This window comes from Podarcis muralis, chromosome 3, assembly GCF_964188315.1.
Source record: "Podarcis muralis chromosome 3, rPodMur119.hap1.1, whole genome shotgun sequence".
In the NCBI taxonomy this organism is placed as follows: Eukaryota; Metazoa; Chordata; class Lepidosauria; order Squamata; family Lacertidae; genus Podarcis; species Podarcis muralis.
In genome coordinates this window covers 23,836,019-23,858,747 of record NC_135657.1, presented here as the reverse complement: position 1 = coordinate 23,858,747, position 22,729 = coordinate 23,836,019, and positions in this window count along the sequence as shown.

The following is a 22,729-nucleotide window of genomic DNA, read 5'->3' as shown; positions in this document are numbered from 1 at the left end:
AATCTTCTTTCCCTTCTTCCCCCACAACAAACACTCTGTGAGGTGAGTGGGGCTGAGAGACTTCAGAGAGAGGTGTGACTAGCCCAAGGTCACCCAGCAGCTGCATGTGGAGGAGCGGGGATGCGAACCCGGTTCACCAGATTATGAGTCCACTGCTTTTAACCACACCACCACACTACACTACACTACACCACAGTGTTCTGAAAGAGAACTTTTTTCCTCCCTGCTCCTTTGATTCAATATGATCTCAGCAAGCTCTTTGCAGCAGATTGAGGACACAGTCAATGGCTACTATCCACAATGGCTATGTTCAGCCCCCACTGCCAAAAGCTGTATGCCTCTGAACACCAACTCCTGGGAATTGCAGGTAAGTGTGCTGTTGCACTCATATGCTGCTTGAAGGCTTTCCATGGGGTTCTGGTGGCCACAGTGAGAACAGTAAGCTCATCTTAGGTCCTTAGCTAGCAAACTGAGATTTGGTCTTTGGAAAACTACATTTTGGGGTGCTGGCTGTCTCCCTACAAAACTGATTTAGGCACAGTAGATTTGGGCTAGTTGTTAGGGTAGGGATGAGGAAGAGAGTGCCCTCCAGATGTTGCTGGACTCCAACCCCCATCAACCCCAGCCAGCCACCATTGGGTCAGGGATGGTGGGAACTGGAGTCCATTAACAGCTGGAGGGCACCACCAGGTTGGGAAGTCTGGCGTAATGTATTACTTTACAGCTGTCTCCACTCACATTTTATTCTCTCCCCCCCCCCCCCCAGTTTATGCAGGGAGCATTTGTGATATTATGTGGTCCTTTCTTTCCCATTTCCAACTCCGTTTACACCGCACACTTTCCTAACACAAAAAAGCTGCAGATCAAAAGCATGATAGTTGACACTCACCAAAAAACAAGAGACAAGGTTACTGGACTCAGCCCAACAAAGCAAAACTGATGAAAAGCCTCCAAGAAGAGAATAGACTGAGGGAAATCAAAGTTGGCTGCAAATTTTAAGTTTTAAAAGAGAGAGAGAGATGGGGGCAGGGAAGTGAAGAAAGGGTAAAGGGTTGATGAAAACCAAGAGTGATAGACCTGTGAAGTAGGGGGATCAGAATCTGTCAGATGCAGGCTGAGGCCTTGTGAGCTGCGATGCTGTTATGCATTTAGAACTTAATAGAAGGAAACACTAGCTGTAAGATTCTGCCTGAAAACTGCATGCAAAGCAGAAAAGCTCACCCACCCAAGGGAAAACAGCAGGCTTGGGAGTCCGACATAAGGCATGGACGGCAAAAGATGCCCAGTGGGAATGATCCCGTTCCCATAATGCTGGCTCCATCAACACCATACACTATGATACCACTATCATGGGTTCTCCCAAAGAATCCTAGGAACTGTAGTTTGTTAAGGGTGCTGTGAATTGTTAGGACACCCCTATTCTCCTCCTATCTCTCTTCAGGACAGCTCTTGAAGCTGAGACTCCAATACTTTGGCCACCTCATGAGAAGAGAAGACTCCCTGGAAAAGACCCTGATGTTGGGAAAGATGGAGGGCACAAGGAGAAGGGGACGACAGAGGACGAGATGGTTGGACAGTGTTCTCGAAGCTACCAGCATGAGTTTGACCAAACTGCGGGAGGCAGTGGAAGACAGGAGTGCCTGGCGTGCTCTGGTTCACGGGGTCACGAAGAGTCAGACACAACTAAACAACAACAATTCCCCTGACAGAGCTACAGTTCCCAGGGTGGTTTAACAATCAGTCCCTCCTTTCAGGGAACTGTAGCTCTGTGGGGAAATGTTTCATAGGTACAAGCTACAAGTAAGGAGATTCTGACTAAACACCAGGAAGAGCTGTTCAGCATAGGGCTAGACACCCTTAGAAGGTGGTGGACTCCCCTTCTTGGGAGGTTTTAAAGCAGAGGTTGGATGAACCTCTGCTTTAAAGCAGAGGTCATGGATGCTTTAGTTGAAATTCCTACATTGGAGGGGTTGGACTAGATGACCTTCCCAACTCTACAATTTTATGATTCTATGATCACATGATCCTATGATTCTGAAACATGTGAACTGAAACACAGTTATCTGAATTTTGCAATTCTCTGAATTTTGCAATACAGCTCTCCAGCCAAGTAATGTGTAATAGTGAATTATGCATATAAATGCATATATTAGTGAAAATAACATACAGTGGTACCTCGGGTTAAGAACTTATTTCGTTCTGTAGGTCTGTTCTTAACCTGAAACTGTTCTTAACCTGATGCACCACTTTAGCTAATGGGGCCTGCCGCTGTGCCGCTGCTGCGCAATTTCTGTTCTCATCCTGAAGCAAAGTTCTTAACCCGAGGTACTATTTCTGGGTTAGCGGAGTCTGTAACCTGAAGCGTATGTAACCTGAAGTGTATGTAACCCGAGGTACCACTGTACAAGGGTATAGTATATTAGGAGTTATTGCTTGCAAAAAAAAAAAGTATATTTCTTTTAACTGCAGAGTAAAATGTGTGTTTACCCTCCAAAGACTAACACACCTGCAAATTTCACCCACTCCTACCAAGCACTTGTGTGGTATTGGTCCATTGCTGGCAGGCAGACCACCTACCCCAGCCATTTGCCTGGAGAGTTCAAAGGAGGTTAGCTGCTCTAGCACGCAGCCTTACACAGAAGGTTGTTGACATGGGACCAGCTCCTGCCCGTTGAACATCACATTAATATTTCATATTAAAAGTCTTGGGTAGAGGGGTGGGGAAGAACCTCATTTGGGCATGCTGCGCCCCAGGAAAACATTATTTCTAAAACCAATTCTACTATTTTCTGATTTTTTATTTTTTAAAATCTGAACATTGCATGATCTGTGGAAGCAGTCAGCTTTAATGGAGTGCCATTAATCTAAAATTAAGAAAAACATGTATGTTGCATGCTACTGCATGCCCACAAAGCCATTTAAGCACAGACATGCATCTATGGGAAAGAAAGAAAGCCCAGCCAGTGTAACCTATATGTCCCTTGACTCCTGACATGTGGGTAACTTTCCAGCTAGTGATTTCATTTGTATTTCCTCGTTTCCCCATCTAGATTTCCCCTTCCTTTGCTCAGCAATTGCTCTTTGGCGTCCTGTATTTACAGCACACAACTTTTCCAGCTTTGCTTCTCAGTCTCGACCCACTGAAATACAATTACACAAAACCTCAGTTATAAATATCTTGGGAACAGAGGTTGCTTGTGACTTGGAAATGGCCATATTGCTCCAAATTATCCTCAACACTTACCCTTTTTATTTCATTTCTGGCTCCTTTTTTTTTTTTTTTTTGCTCAATTCCCTTTAGCTCGTAGGATTTTCTCATTATGAGTCCTAGGATTCATCCGCTCTTTCAGAAGCCGTTCCTCATCCAAGATCTGGAATAGCTATTTGAAGAGAGTTTCCCCCCCTTCCTTCAAATGGGACCGTGCTAGAATTTAGTAGGTGCAATACTGAATACTGGAAAGGAGGAAGGATTTGTCACACACACACACACACACACACACACACACACACACACACACACACCTTATAACTAATATGAAATACACAAGCTTACACCAACCATGCATTTATTTAAACCTAATTATTTAAATTAACTTAAATCAGCCTTGGGTGCTCATTGTCTTGCTGTGAGCAGGCATAAGTATCTAGCTGGCAAACTGCAGGATTAGAGAGGCCAGTTTCTAGACAGAAGACCTGGAAAGTCCACACCAGCCATGTGCTTCTTTCCTGTTTCAGATGGCACAGATGCAGTTGTGTTCTAATCAGCACATGCTCTTCTTAAAGTGCATTCCTATACATGTCTATGCAGAGGTAAGTCCCATGGGTGTGTCTAGGTTTGCAGTCTTAATAAAGAAATTGTGATGCTAGCCCCAGAACCACAGAACTTGAGCACAGTACAGCACTGCCATCTCCATTTCTTACTTGGTCCAAAGTGGATTGTTGGGTCTTGTGGAATGCTGTGCAGCAGGCTTTGTAAACACCAGTGGCCAGCTAACTGTTGGGTCTTGTGGAGCCATAGGTACTGGGCTTTGCAAACCCTGAAAACCAGCTGGTTGCCAGGTCTTGTGAAGCACTGTGCACAAGGCTTCACAAACACCAACAATCAGCACTCAAGGAGCGCTATGCCTGGGCTTTGCAAGAGCCAATGATCAGTTGCTCGCCAAACCTTTCAAAGCCCCACTTGGCATGTGCCAAAGATTGGCTGATGGGCCGATGCTTTTCAGGCAATGCTTTTGCCTGCACGATTTGATTTCAAAGGACCTCAGAATGGGAGCTCAGTTACAACACCACCCACTTGTCAAACGTGGCCCATGGGGAGTGGGGGAGATAAAGATCTGAGCCACTGACTTGCACCCAGCCATCAGTGTTGGAGCTCCTCCCTTTTCCCAAGACAGCTTTCACATGGAATTCCCCCCTAAAAAAAAAATTCCTTATCCCACCCTGCCGGTGACCACAGCCAACACTTGCCCACATGATGCTTCTTCAGGTCATGTGCCTGGGTCACATGACACTTCCATGGGATAGGAGACTTCCTGGCTACTATTGGTCTTTAGTAATTTGGTACTTTGGTAATTAAAGGAGAGTTCCCTGGTTGCCTAGATCCAAGTCTGGGGCAAGTACTCTTTGGTGAGAGAGCCTCAGCAGAGATTTAAAATCACAAAGCATGCAGCAAAGTAAAGCATGGACATTTGGCTGTTAGACCTTTAAAATATTCCCTTCTAAGTTATTTCTAAAGTTTTCCACTTTCCCTTAGCATAGAAAGAGAACATACCTTTGCTAAGTTAAAAATGGTTTACTTACAAACTCTCCAAAGGTCAGATTCATGTGCTTTCCCATACAGCACCAAGAAAAGACAGGCAGTGCAACTTAGGTTCAAAACTGGTAAATGTTTCAAAATTGTTTGTATAGAAACAAAAAGATGGTTGCTAAAGGCACATGGTCTGGGTTTGGAGCAACCAGCCCAGACATCCTAACTGGTCAGTTCACATGGTAGAACTTCCTCCCAAGTTGAGGGTGTGTGACCTAGTTGTTGTTGTTGTTGTTGCTGCTGCTGCTGCTGTTATTATTACCAGTGCTTTTTTCCTGGGGGGATGCAGGGGTATGCATACCCTTAAACATTTTGTGAATCTAACGGGGAAGAAGCTAAAAAAATTAACATTTTTCGTTTCTTCTCTAGCATGGTGAATCATCAGTTCCACTGCTACCCCTCACTTTCTGTCACGATGTTTCCTGAGTCTCAGACGGAAGCGAGTATTTAATGCATGAAGTAGGAGTTGGAATCTAGCACTTCCAATGTGGAAGTTACTGTAAGCTGTCAGCTGTGTAATATGAGGTAATGCATGTTCTTTGTACTTTTGTCCATTTACTGTATTTATTTCCCCTGATTTGAACCGTAAAATGGTGGTTTTCTTGAGTCAAAATGAGAGTACCTCTAAACATGTTTTTAAAGGGAAAAAAGCACTGGTTATTCTTACTACTGCTATCATTATAAACATTATCTATTAAATTTGTATACCGCCCTATACCTGTGGGTCTCAGGGTGGCAGGACAGCTTACTCTATGGTCTTAACCCCTCCATGCATTAGTTAGAGTCGAGCATGTTGGTTATATGAGGCTGAATGACCCCACAACTACATCATATGAGGCTCCTGTAGGAACAGTGGGGAAGTGAGGGGCAGAAGAGGGGCAGAATGAACAAGAGAGCCCCCCAAATGCAATTGGGCAGACTTACCCACATGTTGAAGTCAATGAACTTCATCATGGCCACCACAAAAGGAGAGTCCAGTGCAAGGGCAGAACTGAGACTGAGGAGACAAACAGCCAGGGTCCCCTCCAAGGCTGGTTCTAAGCAAAAAAGCAGGCTGGTGAGAGCCGGATGAGGCTGGTGGGGCAGCATCCCATTTGCTCTAATAGACTAGCCTCCACAACATCTCACAAGAGGGCCCCTGCTCTTATACCTGGTTGGAAACCAAAATGGCCTCTTTGGCTTGCAGTGGGGAAGTGTGAAGATGTGAAACTGTAATAGAAACAAGCCGCAGATGCCAAAACAGGGTTAGGCAAGGGGGAAAGAGTGTGATAATTGGCAGCCTCTGCTTCTCAGAAGAAACATCTGCTTTGCTGGGTGTATTGTGATGTGGATGGTTACCATGCTCCCTCTGTGTGAGTCAGGAAGCGTGCTTTCTTCCCCTTACTGGAGGGGTTCGGTTTCAAAGAGAGAGCCTAATAGCCACAGGAAATCAGAACCTGAAACGTGCGCAGCAGAGGATGCAAATTGCACAGAGAGTTGGCAGATCAAACCGCATACCGGCGATGATCCCCGCAAATGCACATGAATATGGATGACTTGGATGTGGGATTATTCAGGACCGGGAAGCTCGCAGCTGCACATTCACAGCTTGTGGCTGTCCAACAGGACATTCCTAACCTGGGAATCTGCAGGCCTTTCCCTGACAATCTCCCACTGTTCTTCAGTAAAGAATTAAAGCCAACCCTTTCTTCTTTCTCTGTACCCTGCTGGCACAGGGAGCGCTGCCAAGGAGAGCTCTGGTTTTAGGGCTCTCCCCGCACTGACGCAATGGGTTGGCTGGTCAGAGTAGTACCTCACATTTAGAGTGTTGCCTTTGATCTCAGCAAGGTAAGGCAGGGCTGCAATGATGGAGAAGCCTGGCCTCATGGCCCATCAGTGCAGTGCTTTGAAGCTTGCTTCACCCTTTCCATGTCTTCATCCAGGCTTGCAATCGTACCCTTTAGTTCTGTCTTCTCTGCCTGACCTGCTTCTTTAGGTAGCACTGGGTGATCTAGTCTGAAGTTGCAGCAAAGGCCTTGCAGCTAATTGAAGATAGATTGGTTGCTCTGAGATCCTAATCCAGATTGAGGAATCCTTGGAGATTTTAGAGAGTTCCTTCCCTTATTTTGTATTGTCTTTTTGGTGGCATGACCAGCACCATCACGTGGCTATGTGGTGAAGCTGGTAGACTTCATTCGTTGGAGGTTTTTGAGCTGAGGTTGGATGGTCTATTGTTATGGATGCTTTAGTTGAGACTTCTGCATTGCCCATTGTTGGACTAGATGTTCCTATTAGTCCCTTACAACTCTAAAATTCCATAGTAAAGGGACCCCTGATAACTAAGTCCAGTTGCAAATGACTCTGGGGTTGCGGTGCTCATCTTGCTTTACAGGCCGAGGGAGCTGGCATTTGTCTGCTTCCACAGACAGTTTTTCTGGGTCATGTGGTGAAACCAGAGCAGCGCACGGAAATGCCGTTTACCTTCTCGCCAGAGCGGTACCTATTTATCTATTTGCACTGTGTGCTTTCGAACTGCAAGGTTGGGAGGAGCTGGGACCAAGGAATGGGAACTCACCCTGTTGCAGGGATTCGAACCACCAGCCTTCTGATCGGCAATCCCAAACAGCACAGTGGTTCAACCCACAGTGCCACCCGCGTCCCTTCGATGGTATCTAACACCAAGTATCACACGCCAATTTAGAGTGAAGGCAATGCTTGCTCCTTCATTCTGATTTGACATTGTGACAATGTCGTGTGGTGGGAGCCAACCACGTTTGGCCATGGCATGGCAGCAGGTAGTCAGTTCTCAGTGATAGCAGGAAGCATTGCTGTCACTCCAAATTGTCACACTCACCCCTCTTTATCCAGGCAGGTAAGACGCAAGGACACATTCCAGTCAGGCAAAAACACTCCAGCAGGGTGTGAAGTAAGGCCAGTGATTGGAAGTGGCCTGGGGAGGGGCTGTGGCCTGGGAATGATCCTAAGAGCCAGATAAAGAGGCCCTGAAGGAGTAGCAGTTGTCAGGACAGGCCATAATGCCAGTGACAAGAGCTCAGGTAAGCCTAGCTGGAAGGTTGCAGGTGGAAGGTTGCACCCCTCCTCTACAGCACCCAATACCTGCCCCACAAAATTTGTTCCAGGGGGGCAAGGGAATTGATGGCAGGAGAAAGAGAGATGATCCTCTTTCTGTTCACAAAAGCCACCCCTGGATGAAAGAGTCTTCTGCGAATGGAAGGAGAGCCTGGGATGTAAGGCGATGGCACTAAAACATCCCGGTGAAAATAAGAGTTCCGTGTTTTACCAAGAGGATCATTATGAATTTGCTTGGATTCCACACAGAAGCTCGTCTACCAGCAAAGAGCTAATTCAAACGGAGACTGCAGGCGGAATTGCCCTCTGAGCTAGCAAGCAGAACCGGCCTGCTTTGAAAGAGAACCAAGGTCTCTTTCTTTATTTTTGAGTGCCAGTCCTCGGCAGCAGAGAAATTGCACAACTCCAGCTACAGGGAAACTTATTTTCTTCCCAATTATATTTGTAAAGTGTTCTCACATGTTTGAAGTGAACGCCCTGACTCTCCAGGGAGTTTGTGTATTATGAGTTGCTTTTCTTTTTCTTCTTTTTACAGTGTTTAAAATAATAGAGAATTTGACAGTCAGTTTTTGTATTTCTAGAGGACTGGTGGTCAGCAGGTAGCACAGTTTTGCTCTTTGAAAAAACGAGAACATGAGCTCAACGGAGCTGAGAACTCAAGAAAAGTCCTGCTAGATCAGACTAAAGGCCCATCTAATCTAGCAACCTTCTTCCCACAATGGCCATCCAGATGCCACAAGCAGAGTTGGAAGGTCATTGATGCTTTCCTCACAGCAACTGATATTCTCTGGTATGTTGCCTCTGAATATGGAGGTTCTATTTAGTTATTATTAGAGCCAACAGTAAAGGGACCCCTGACCATCAGGTCCAGTCGTGACCGACTCTGGGGTTGAGGCACTCATCTCGCTTTATTGGCCGAGGGAGCCAGCGTACAGCTTCCGGGTCATGTGGCCAGCATGACTAAGCCACTTCTGGTGAACCAGAGCAGCGCACGGAAACGCCGTTTACCTTCCCGCCAGAGCGGTACCTATTTATCTACTTGCACTTTGACGTGCTTTCGAACTGCTAGGTTGGCAGGAGCAGGGACCGAGCAACGGGAGCTCACCCCATCGCGGGGATTCGAACCGCCGACCTTCTGATAGGCAAGTCCTGGGCTCTGTGGTTTAACCCACAGTGCCACCCGCGTCCCCAGAGCCAACAGAGGGAGGGGTTAATTTTAATCTTTAGGATTTTGTGGTCTTATGACCAACCCCTTCCTTAGATGGCAATGTTTATCCTTTACTTCAATATGGAATAAGTCAGTCCTCCTGCGTTTGGAGTCTCCTGCCCATTCTGCTGATTGGGGACTAGACTTCTGCCTCCAAATCCTGTCTTCATGGCAAAACTGTTGTGTGCAACAACAGCTTGGTTGCTGGAAATGTGACATGCATTATCAAATCAAATGTGAGCACTGACACAACTAGGGATGTAAGGAAGCTACATTTCCCATTCCATCACATGCAGCACTGTTTCTACTCCACTGCAGTTCATCTTGTGCCAAAATCTACATTATTTGTCTCACTGTCTGCAGTGGTGAAATCACACAATGGTCTGAGTTAATTATGTAAACTGCATGGTCGTTATGTTATTCCACCCCATTCATTTCAGTGCAGAGGAAACAATGCAAACACGTCGAGAAAACATAACCGCCTTCTGGCGGCTCCCTCATTGCGAGAAGTGAGGCTACAGGGAACCAGACAGAGGGCCTTCTCAGTAGTGGCGCCCTCCCTGTGGAACGCCCTCCCATTAGATGTCAAAGAGATAAATAATTACCTGATATTCAGAAGACATCTTAAGGCAGCCTTGTTCAGGGAAGTTTTTAATATGTAACGCTGTACTGTTTTTAACACTGATTGGGAGCCGCCCAGAGTGGCTGGGGAAACTCAGCCAGATGGGCGGGGTATAAATAATAAATTATTATTATTATTATAACCAATTGCATATCATTTTCAGACTGCAAGCAACAACAGGAAATGGCAATAATATTCACTCAACTGATTTCTGTTCTGGACAGCAGATGAATGAGCGAATACTAGCAATTTCTGCTCCTGTTTCCATTTTCATTACAGTTCTCTGACATTCCTGGGCACAACGTTTGCACTTAGAAAAATTACTAAAAATTACTAAAAATAACAATTCCAACACAAGTTTAAACTAGGAAACCTCTCAACTTGTTGAATGATGAAGGTCTTCAATGGGCAACAAGAAGGCAATAGACTTTACCTGGAAAAAAGGAGACTGAGAGAAGATATGATAGCCATATTTAAATTTCTAAAGTGCTGTCACATGGAGGATGGAGCAAGCTTGTTTTCTCCTGCTCTGGAGGGTAGGACTCGAACCAATGGCTTCAAGTTGCAGGAAAGGAGATTCCGACTAAACATCAGTAAGAACTTTCTGACAGCAAGAGCTGTTTGACAGTGGAATGGTCTCCCTTGGGAGGTGGTGGACCCTCCTTCCTTGGAGGTTTGTAAGCAAAGGTTGGATGGCCATCTGTCGTGGATGCTTTAGCTGAGATTCCTGCATTGCGGCGGTTGGTCTAGATCAGTGTTTCCCAACCTTGGGCCTCCAGCTGTTTTTGGACTACAACTCCCATCATCCCCAGCTAGCAAGACCAGTGGTCAGGGATGATGGGAATTGTAGTTCAAAAACAGCTGGAGGCCCAAGGTTGGGAAACACTGGTCTAGATGACCCTTGGGATCCCTTCCAACTCTCTATGATTCTATGAATATTCAAGAAGAGGGAATTTCAAAGGTGGAGGTGCCATCACCTAAAGTCTTGATTCCTGCATTGTGCAAAATGGACCTTCTGATAAGATGGTATCTGCAGGAGACCCTCACTTGCGGAGCACAGGGATTGGCTGGACATATAAGGGATGATATGACCTGATCTCAAAGCTGTATTATTAATATAGCTTCTGTTGTTCTTTTGGGCTGCTGTCATTTCTCAGGAATAATTTGGCTAGCTGAGCTGCCAAAGTAGTTTGTAAAGCTGCACAATGTCATCATCTCACCTGTTTTTTAGCTTCCTATTTTGAATGAGGCATTTTAATGTTGTATTGCTGTTGTGCATTTTATTATTCAATTTATGTTCTGTACGCAGCCCTGGGATTTGTAGAGAGGAAGGGCATACTATAAATATCTTTTTTTAAAAAACCCCACACAAAATCATAAATTCATTATTAATATTAGAAGAGAGTTCAATTATTTCCATTCCTTCTACTGAGCATACACATAACAGGAATCTGCAGCTAATTAGAGGGTTTACAACTCTCTGATGAGTATTTGTGCATGATTACAAGCTTCTTTCATGTATTCAATAAACACATGTTGTGAGGAAATCAGAGAGCAGCTGCAGTCCCAGCTCCAACCTACGTGTGTTCATCTTTAGCAGAGCCCCTGCAAGGACAAATGGATGCCAATGAGATGGTCCTCTGCACACAACTGGGGACCCAAAAGGAGGTAGGTACTTTTTCACACAGTTCATAGCTAAACTATGGGGTTCACTTCCACGGGATGTAATTATGCCCAGCAGCTAGGATAGCTTTAAAAGAGGATTACACAAATTAATTGAGGATAAAAGGTAAAGGTAAAGGACCCCTGAACAGTTAAGTCCAGTCAAAGGCGACTATGGGATTGTGGTGCTCATCTCGCTTTCAGGCTGAGGGAGCTGGCATTTGTCCACAGACAGCTTTCCGGGTCATGTGGCCAGCATGACTTCTGGTGCAACAGGACACCATGATGGAAACCAGAGCGCATGGAAACGGCATTTACCTTCCCGCCACAGCGGTACCTATTTATCTACTTGCACTGGTGTGCTTTTGAACTGCTAGGTTGGCAGAAGCTGGGACAGGTTGCATGGATTTGAACCACCGAGGTTCAGTGGTTTAGACCACAGCGCCACCCACGTCCCTAGGATAAGGCTGTCATTGGCAACTAGCCATCATGGCTATGTTCTCCCTCCAATGTTGGAGATAGTCTCTCTGAATATCATTTGCTAGGGGTCACAAGTTTTATGGCTTCCTGCAGGCATCTGGTTGGCCACTGTGAGACGAGGATCCTGGACAAGATGTGCCTATTTTGTAATACTAAGCCACTGAAACAGACTTAAGTTTAGTGCCACTGTAGCAGAAGTGGGAATTTGCTCTAGTTGCTTCACAACAGCCCCATATCAACACCTGTGAATCACAGCTCATTACTGGTAAAGGAACAAAGCAAAATGTATGCTTTGAAAGAAAACTGGGCAAGTGTTCAGTGTTCCTGGCTGCTCTCTAAATGGGATACAGCTTTGGGAAGCTTATCCACATAAAAGAAATAATTAGCATTCCTCCAATAATAAGTGCCCAGCCACATTTCATACCACTAGCTCAGACGTTTGCGTGCTTCCAGTCCGAGCATGATAAGCTTCAACCTCAAAGCTGCCAAAACCCAGCAGGTTACACAGCAGGCGTAAAGAGAGCTGACAATCCAAAGTGGCTTTCGTTTGTTTATCCTTCAAATAATATCAATTCAGGATTGAATGCACTTCATGTGCACCAAAGGAGATAGCTGAAAGCACCATAACCCAGGAAAATGTCATCTTCTCTGCTTTGGCCACTGGCAAGAGGCAACCTTCATTCCCAGACAAGACGGTCAGCTCAGAAGGATACCCAGATTGTGTCACAAGCTGGAAAGAGGTCCAGGAGAGTTAGCAGAGTCACGCTCCCCCATTTCCTGGTAAAGATACTCAAAGAGGGAGACCAAGGTGATTCCTGTCCCAAACTCACCAAGCAAAATCTAGATGGGAATGGGCCTAACTAACCTGCAGCATCCAAGGGTAAACAGAACAGGTACCATTACCCATGTGAACATTGTGACCTCCCACACAGCAAGTTTTAGATCCCTTTAAGATAGGGGTGGGAAACCAGAGGTCTTCTGAGTTGCTGTTGGACTCTCATCTGCCCAGCCATTCTGGCCTATGGTGAAGGATGGTGGGAGTTGTAGTCCAGCAACGTCCTGAGGGCCACACTATAAGGAAATTCTGCCCTTGGTATGTTCATTTTCCACCTCCATTTTGATTCTCTGGCCCCATATCTGCACAAACTTATTATCCCAAAATACAGACGTGCTTTTACACTTGCAAGACTGGATGTTTTGCCATCTGCGGTACTTGAGGGTTGATTCCAAAAGATCCCGCCTGAGAAACGTCTTTGCCCCTGTGGAGATGGTAGCACCAAAACAGTGGCACACGTCCTCCTGTCTTGTACTCTCTACAAAGACCGGAGGAACAAGATCATCACCTCACTCGTACTAACCATCCCAGGGTGCTCAACCACTGCCACAATGTCCTTTCTGCTATCAGATCAAAATGAGCAGATAACAGCAAAGGTTGCCAGGTTCCTAGCAGGGGCAATCAGAATAAGGGCTGATTCAGGATTTTAAATGGTGCTCTTATATCAAATTTCATTTTCGGCGTATACTGTAATGTTTTACTGTTGCTATGGCCATTGGCTAATGTGAATAAAGTTTTATCTTATCTATCCTGAGGGCCGCAGGTTTCTCACCCCTTCTCTAAGGAATCTAAAGAAGTTTCTTCAACAGTGGCCAAACCACCAACCACTTCCAAAAGGATGGGTAGTATATAATCTCTTCCCAGATTTCTTAACTGTCTACAGTGGCGTAGCGTGGGGGGTGCAGGGGGGGCTGGCCGCACCGGGCGCAACATCTGGGGTTAGGGCAAATCCACAGGTTAGGGGACACAAATCCACGGGTTAGGGGGCGCAAATCCACGGGTTAGGGGGCACAAATTACTTGCCTTGCCCCGGGTGCTGACAACCCACGCTACGCCACCGACTGCCTATCACCAAGAGGTCGCAGGATGGGTTTCAACCATTTAAAAAGAGAATGTTAAAAATGTTTAAATCAATTCCTGGATGCTACTGTTTAGTCTTCCCATGCTAGAGTCTTCCTGTGAGCACAGATCAGAGAAGAACGTGGTAAGCCAGTGGTGAGGATCTTGTGGCAGGTGGTTGGATTCCAACAACCATCATTCTCAGCAAGCATGGCTAATGGCCAGGGATGATGGGAATTGTAGTTTAGCGACATCTGGAGGGCTACAGATTCCTCACCCTTGTGATAAGCCAAGCATCTCCAGATAACCATATACAGTGGTACCTCGGTTTACATACGCTTCAGGTTACAGACTCCACTAACCCAGAAATATGACCTCGGGTGAAGAACTTTGCTTCAGGATGAGGACAGAAATCGTCCGGTGGTGGCACGGCAGCAGCAGGAGGCCCCATTAGCTGAAGTGGTACCTCAGGTTAAGAACAGTTTCAGGTTAAGAACGGACCTCCAGAAAGAATGAAGTTCTTAACCCGAGGTACCACTGTATACACCAATAGACAACCCAACTTATTATTTGCTTGTTTATTAAATTTGCATACTGCCCTTCATCAGAAGGTCACATGGCAGTTCACAACATAAAAATACAAAATGAGAACACAAAAAACCATAATAAAACAGGACAGTAAGACAGCCGAACTAAATGTGGTTGTTCTAACAGAACTGCCAGTTAAGTAAGGACTGCCATGACACACACCAGAACAAGGCTTATATATGGTACACATATGACACAAAGCGTCATAAAACATACAATCTTAGAGTTGAAAGGGACCCAAGGATGAGGTAGTCCAACTCCCTGCAATGCAGGAATCTCAGCTAAAGCATCCATGACAGATGGCATCAATACATCTTTCTACATACATCAAGAAAGGTTGCAGGTCATGGGATATAAACATGCACAGCAGTCCTTCTTTTAATTGGTGGTTGGGTTAGAACAACCATATTAAGTCTGGCTGTCCTACTGCACAGAAGTTTCATAAACCAGGTACCTACAGGATCTGTTGGGCTTGCTGTTATTCTCTTGGTTCTGTGTGTTGTTTTTTCTTTAAAAAAAGGTGTTTCCTCACCTGGGTAATGAACAAGTGATGTAGCAATAAATTATTACCACAGTGGGATAGATGGTTAAATAATCTGATATATAATAAGGCTGCTTCTTTTGTTCCCTATATATAATTATTCATAAATATTATTTTCGTTTTGGGGTTATCTTTTTTTAAAAAAGAAAGAAAGAAAAATCCATCTCCCATGACTTTGAGGCTGCCTACATGAAGTGTGAAATGCTTTGAAACAGGCAACCTAGTTGGTGCTTCCAGGTAGGTGTTAATGTGAGATTGGTGTGCCACATACATGCAAACTTTTTTGCAGCAGCCAACCAACATCATTGGCATCCAAATGCCAGCACATTCCCCACCCCCGCTCCAGTTTAATCCAGGTTTTCCATTTCTGGGTGAAATACAGCCAGTTAAAAAGCCTCTTGCCAGTGTCCCGTTTATGAGATCACAAGGACCTTCTTGCAATGTAAAGCTCCCATCTGGAAGCATCCTCATTTTCATTGTTTACAACTCCCAGGAAGACAGGAGGGGTAATTCTGTGCGGAAGAACAAAACTGCAGTAGTTTAACGTTATTCTTTCTTGGCACAGCTGGGTTTTTTCTATGGCAAAAGAGCAACCGGTGGCCAGTAATGTGCATCATTTAATGACTGTGCCTCTTCTCATGAACAGGAAAACATGTGTTTATCATATCATTGGACTTAGAGAGCCACATGTCTTGAGATGATTGCTCAAATTAAAAATTACTGTTTCCTGTGCTACATGTCACATTAACCACATCTTCACCAGTAAAAAGAGAGGCAAAAAGGCATCATAAAATCAGCATTAAAAGCATTTTCTTCTTGTTGTGATTGCCAGCAAACCTCTTTCACTCAATTAAAATGAATGATGGTGCAAGCCTTTGAAAGGGGGAGGCCAAAACACAAACTTCCCAGCTCAAGAAAGCCCGGCTCCATTCTGAATTAAATGCAGCCTCAAGCTGGGCTCAGCTTAGGAGAAGAGGCATAGCTCAGTGGTAGAGCATCTGTCTTGCACGCAGAAGGACCCAGGTTCAATCCCAGGCATCTCCAGGTAGGGCTGGGGAAAAATCAGGCTGAAACCCTGGAGAGCCAATGCTTGTCATTGTAGACATTCCTGGATAGAAGGACCAAACACCTACTGACTGCTGCCAGAGGCTTCATATTGCTTGTAGGATAGGATAGTGCACTGGCAGAGGCAATCTGGTGTCTATGTTGATGTGCTTCTCCATACTGACCTCTCCACCGCCTTGCCCCTTATTCTCCCAGTAAGCAACAGTGTCCCACCTGCCAGGAAGTTAGCCAGCTGCTTCTGGGACAGTTCTCTGATGGCCCATCAAATATAGAACTCTCCTATCTAAAAGAGTGTAAATACAGGGTTAGAATGAGCTGCAAGTAGGCAAGATGTCAAGAGTTGCCATCTGTCTGTCTTGGGAGAAGTCTGTTTTGGGAGAAGTCAAACTGCTGGAAGGTTGCATTGCCTGCCGTGAATGTAGAGACTGATACGGGAGACATGTCTTGTTGCATATGGAGCAGATGAAGAAGTTTGGTTGTGCTGCTGCAGATGCCCCATGGCATTTCTTCTCTCTGAGCTCCTCCCAGGGGTCATTGCTCCTCTGGTCACTGCTGTAGAGGCACGACTTGACCGCCTGTCCCAGGCACTGTGGTCGTCCACAAGCAATACCCATGTGGTGGGGTTGGCACTGGCAGCCTTCATGTCACGTTTCCATACATCTTTGGAACACAGAGTTGGTCTACCAATGGGCCTGGTCATATCCCTGTAGATCACATCCTTGGGGATCCTGCCACCTTCCATTCTGTGGACATGACCAAGCCAGCGTAGATGTCGCTGAGACAGGAGTGCAAACATGCTGGGATTGTGGACTTGGGAGAACACATCTTTGTTTCACTCCGGCCATTCTGAAAAGGCTTTGCAAAAGTGGGCTTTGGGGGCAGATTTGAAGAGAGCATTGGAAGTTCCTTGATGGATTAAGACTGGCTGATCTGTGCATGGAATTAGTAAAATATGTTGTGCCTTTTACACATGATAAACTTCTTTCCCAGTGGCTTATTATCTTGAGCAATTTTAAGCTCTCCTGTTTTTGCTTCCATAATGCGAGCCATGAATCTGAACATATTGAACTTCATTTATTAAAAGCCCATTTTTTAAAAAATGAACGAAATGTCCCAAAGCCAAACCATTTTGAGGCAATTAATATATAAATCCACCCAGCCTGCCGCTTTAGCACACAATACGTCATTTGAAGACACTGTTTTTCACTTTGCAATGGCTGCAAACCTGTAGATGCCTCAGCCTATAAGTAAGTTTGAAATAGGTCTTATGGGTGGCTTTGTTGAGATGTTTTTCTCCCTTCAGGAGGAAAAATAAAATAAAAGCATTTATTGGGTTGCACAAAAGCTCCACTGAGATTCAAGCGGCTGCAGTATCAATGGGCTGGTGAATTTCAAGGAAACACACAATTCTTTATTTTAACCATCCTTTCCTGTATATGAATGTCTGCAAAGTGTATTTGATTTGGAAACACTCAAGAGTTTTTCAGACCTCCATCAATCATTTGAAGTGAACGCTGGAGAATTTGGGGAAAATCTAAGGGGGGGTGACATCATTAAAAGGACCTTGGAAAAATAATAATATAAAATGACAGGTGAGCACTGTTGGGAAATAAAATCTAAATTGATAACATATTTTGTCTCAATAATTATAACTCTTATAAACCCACAAATCAGTACAGACCTATTAAAACGCAGTTACTTGGTTACTTTTCCAGCTGCAGGACTTATTAGGAAGGCATGAATGAATCTAAGTGACAGAGTCAAGTGGTAATTACAGTGGACCCATCCTGTAATGTACTGCTAAGATTCTGTGTAATGCAGTCTTTTTTCTTTCTTTTTTTAAAAAAGGCAAACATCCTAATATTGAGGCAAGAAAAGTTGGATTCTGCAAGCTGTTCCACAAGCAGGTAAGGTTGCAAGGTTGGATTAATTTGGATAATTCATCCTGGTTCTGTTGATTACGAGGAAGCGCAAGAGACACAACAGGGCAGTGGACCCAGTCATGGACACATGTAAATCCATCGCTCTGCCTTCTGAAGTAGACCAGTGCTTTATCCATAATTTTTCATATTTAGCTTTACAACCCATGCGACCAGAAACAAAGTTAGCTCTTGTCTTTAGAATCCTAGAATCGTATATTTGTAGAGCTGGAAGAGACCAAAGGGTCATCTGTTCCAACCCCCTGCAATTCATATTGTTTGACATTTGTAAGAAGGAACATGAGGATGGGGTTAATGGAGGAACACAGAGGGATTTGAGCAGCAATTTGAAGGTGTGCATGAATCATTTTCAAATATCTGAAGTATCTGGATGCTTTTGCTGTGATCTCTGTGTCGTGAACCGTAAAAAACAGCAAAGCAAGGGCTAGGGTATGAGAGGTGTGGGGATAAATTCAATTCAGTTCCCATTTAAAAACGAACCTTCTTAAGAAGCCATTTATTCATTGAGAAATAATTTGCACTTTCTGAAACATGTGAACCAAAACATACTCATTCTTCAAAAGGTGTACTCCAAGTTTTGTGGTGCAGTTCTCCAGCCAAGCAACACATTAAAAAATATCCATACAATAAGCTAAAGTGTGCATAAAATGCATAATAATAATAATAACAATAATGTGAAATTAAACTAGTGAAAATAGCATACAATGTTTATTTAATTTAATATTATTAAATTTGTATATCGTCCTTCATTGGCAGATCTCAGGGCAGTTCACAACATGCACTATATTAGAGAAAATATGCTTTGCAAAATATGTATTTTAGGCAAAATTGAATACAAAAATTTGGCATATTAGAAGTTTCCGCTAAAATGCTGGTGAACTTTCATGAGGAGTTAAAAAAAACAACCACAAATTGATGATGAGGAAACTGCATTTAAGAGAGGAAAAATGAGAAAAGGAGATAAATCAGAATTGATAGTTACTCCCATCTCTTTGTGAGGACAACTGTGATATCTCCATTTTGTAGGTCCGCAATTCATCATATCCAAAAAGAGTGGGCTTGTTTCTGCTTCTTCACTCAGCTTCTGAAGTTTGAGATTGAGCCCATTTCTCTAATGATGTTGGCAACGATGAACATTCAAAGGATGTAATCTTCAGCATGTTTAGTCTTTGGCCTCTAAGCCTGATTACTTAATTCTTTGCAGCTGTGTGGTAGATGAAATCTGTTGACTAGCAAAGCACCTCTGAACCAATAGCTTTCGCTTCTTCCTCCTCCTCCAATATTTGTTCTCTTTGCAAATCATATTTTGGCAGCTATGGATATGCGGCGGCGAGTTTTTGATTTTTATGCGCAATTATGAGCTGTGATTTATCAACACTTTCCATGAGGGTTTTGTCATCACTCTCCACAAGAATATATATATTTTTGTGGGGGTCTTCTGAGAAAATATTTCCCTGCTTTAATTCCACAGATGTGGTAATCAGAAAGGTCACTGGATTCCTGTGCCTGATTTAACAAAGCGTTGTGCTATGTCAATAAAATACTGGCTGTCTTGATAGATGGGATCTCATACTCAGGATCTTCTGCTGTGTAAGCTTGTGAAAGAGCAGATCCAAAATCTTGAGCAAGTTCCTATGGTAAGAATAGTGACTAAAAGAAGCGGGGGGGGGGGGGAATGTTCTACAAACATTTGAAAGGAAATAGTAGTTTATGAAACACAAAAGCCATTTTGGATATTGTTACATGAGGAACAAAGTTCTGTTGGTACGGCCTCCTGCTTGCATCATTTATGGAGCTTGCAAATATTAATCTGCCTTTCCTTTCTCAGAAATACACACCGGAAAGATATTGTCCTTTAGATCAGTCTTCCCCTAGCTGGTGCCCCTTTGTACAAGAACACGCATCAGATTCGGCCAACATGACTAATGGTCAGGGATGATCAGAACTGTAGTCTGGAGCAACTGGAATGCACCAGACTGGAGGAGCAGATCATGCCCACTGAAGGTACAATCTGGATAAAAAGAATAATTTTGTCTAGGAAAGAAGTGTTGGGAACCCAAGCAGAGAAATGAGCTTTAGGACGGTAAAAGCGACTTCATTCTCATAGGATTCTGCCTTTGGTCCATCTGTAGCTTAGCATTGTCTACTTCAGCCCTTCCCAACTTTAGTTCCCCAGATGTTGCTGGACTACAATTCCCATCAGCCTCAGCCAGTGTGGCCCAACGGTCAGGGATGATGGGTATGGTAGTCCAACAACGTCTTGGATAAAAGAAAGGACTTCTTCAAGCAGCACATAGTTAAATTATGCAACTCGTTCCCACAGATGGCCCATTGATGGTCATCAACTTGGATGGCCTTTAGACAGATGCGTGGAGGAGAAGGCTATCAGTGGCTCCTAGCCAAGATGGCGATGCTCGGCCTCTGTGCAGCAATGTTTCTGAATACCAGTTGCTGGAAAGCAAAGGAGGGGAGAGCGTTCTTGGGCTTGAGTTCTACTTGTGGGTTTCCCACAGGGATCTGCTTGGTCACTCTGTGAGAACAGGATGCTAGACTAGGTGGGCCATTGGCCCAATGATGCAGCAGGCTCTTCTGATGTTGGGGTCTAAAGGTTTGGAAGGCTGGTCTCCACTGACCTATCTAGAGATGTTGGGTGTGGAGCCCAAGACTTTCTGTGGGCAAAGCAGATGTTCTTCCACCAAGCTCTGGCCCTTCGTCATTGTAAAACCCTCAGCACGGTTTTGTGGTTGCAATTCTGAAGCAGTAGAGGGACCCTCCTACCCCGACTGCAAGCATCTCTATTTTGTTGACAACTTATTGAAGCGTCCTTCCAAAATGGGCCAATGTCGAAATCTTGGCCCACCAGACTGCGTTTCCTGTGCAGGTTTTCCTCTCGGCTGAGGTTACCAGACACGTGGGCCTCCGGCGCATAAAGGCTTCATTTTATAAGGCAAATGGTAAAGTTATGTGGTGCTGCTTGCTAGACCAGCCCTGCGAAAAGCACGTAAAATCAGAGCAGGGGGAAAGAACTCAGTCTGGCAGCTGTGAAAACTTTCACTGCTAGCACAGCCAAAGCAGATGCTTCAGCTTAGCTCTTACCGCCTTCTTCAAGCTGCAGCGCCGCCTCCAAATTCTGACTCATTATGGATGGCAGATCCGTTGCTGGCTGCTAGTCAGTGTAAATTGTTGCTTTACAGTCTCCTGTCTTTGCAGACATTCACATGCATTTCCTTTGGGGTTTGGTTAGGAAGCAATTGAGGTGCCGAGGTGGGTTCTTCTGGATTGCTCCTATGCAACGCTCAGTTTCCCCTGAAGCATCTCATGCTCTGTTTTAAAATGTTCTCTTTGGAACATTTCTTCCCCCTTCTTCCTTTGGCTTGTTTGATCTCGTACTGCACATCATGCTCAGGCTCAGGCATTGATTTTCTCTCTCTCCCAAGTCTTCCTTCCTTCCCAAGGGTGCAGAGCTTGCAATCTTCAGTCAACCAATCATTTTATTTGTATGCCACCTTTCCAAACTTGAAGCCATGCTCAAGGAGGCTTACAACATATTAAAAAAAAATACATAACTACAAACATAATAAAAGTACTCATGAACAACAAATGAAACACCCACACCATCATTTATAGCACATATAAAATGCATGACTTCTCCAAAAGAATCCTGGGAAATATAGTGTGTTAAGGGTGCTGGGTATTGTAACTCTGTTTGGGGACGCGGGTGGCGCTGTGGGTAAAAGCCTCAGCGCCTAGGGCTTGCCGATTGAAAGGTCAGCGGTTCGAATCCCCGTGGCGGGGTGCGCTCCCGCTGCTCGGTCCCAGCGCCTGCCAACCTAGCAGTTCGAAAGCACCCCTGGGTGCAAGTAGATAAATAGGGACCGCTTACTGGCGGGAAGGTAAACAGCGTCTCCGTGTGCTGCGCTGGCTCGCCAGATGCAGCTTTGTCACGCTGGCCACGTGACCCGGAAGTGTCTCCGGACAGCGCTGGCCCCCGGCCTCTTGAGTGAGATGGGTGCACAACCCCAGAGTCTGTCAAGACTGGCCCGTACGGGCAGGGGTACCTTTACCTTTACCTTTTACAGTTCACAGCATCTTAAAAAGTAGAGACATCACCTTGCCAACAAAGGTCCGTATAGTTAAAGCTATGGTTTTCCCAGTAGTGATGTATGGAAGTGAGAGCTGGACCATAAAGAAGGCTGATCGCCGAAAAATTGATGCTTTTGAGTTATGGTGCTGGAGGAGACTCTTGAGAGTCCCATGGACTGCAAGAAGAACAATCCTATCCATTCTGAAGGAAATCAGTCCTGAGTGCTCACTGGAAGGACAGATCGTGAAGCTGAGGCTCCAATACTTTGGCCACCTCATGAGAAGAGAAGACTCCCTGGAAAAGACCCTGATGTTGGGAAAGATGGCGGGCACAAGGAGAAGGGGACGACAGAGGATGAGATGGTTAGACAGTGTTCTAAAAACTACCAGCATGAGTTTGACCAAACTGCGGGAGGCCGTGGAAGATAGGAGTGCCTGACGTGCTCTGGTCATGAAGAGTCGGACATGACTAAACAACAACACAGTTCCCAGGATTGGGGGGGGGGGCATGAGCTTTAAATATATGGAATGTGTGCAGCCCAGGAGGCAACAAATACTGAAATAATTTTTTGGATTGCTGTGGGCTGGGCATGAATACTTGCAGACCTATACACCCATACCCATGTGTTTCATCAGTAGAGTGCAAAGTTATTGCCTATGTTGTCAACTGCTCAGTGGCCTGGCCTGCTGTTGTGCCTTTATCAACAAATAGTGGTGTAATGACTGGTGGCATAGCAGGATCATGGGACTACTCAGGAATCATGTGATATG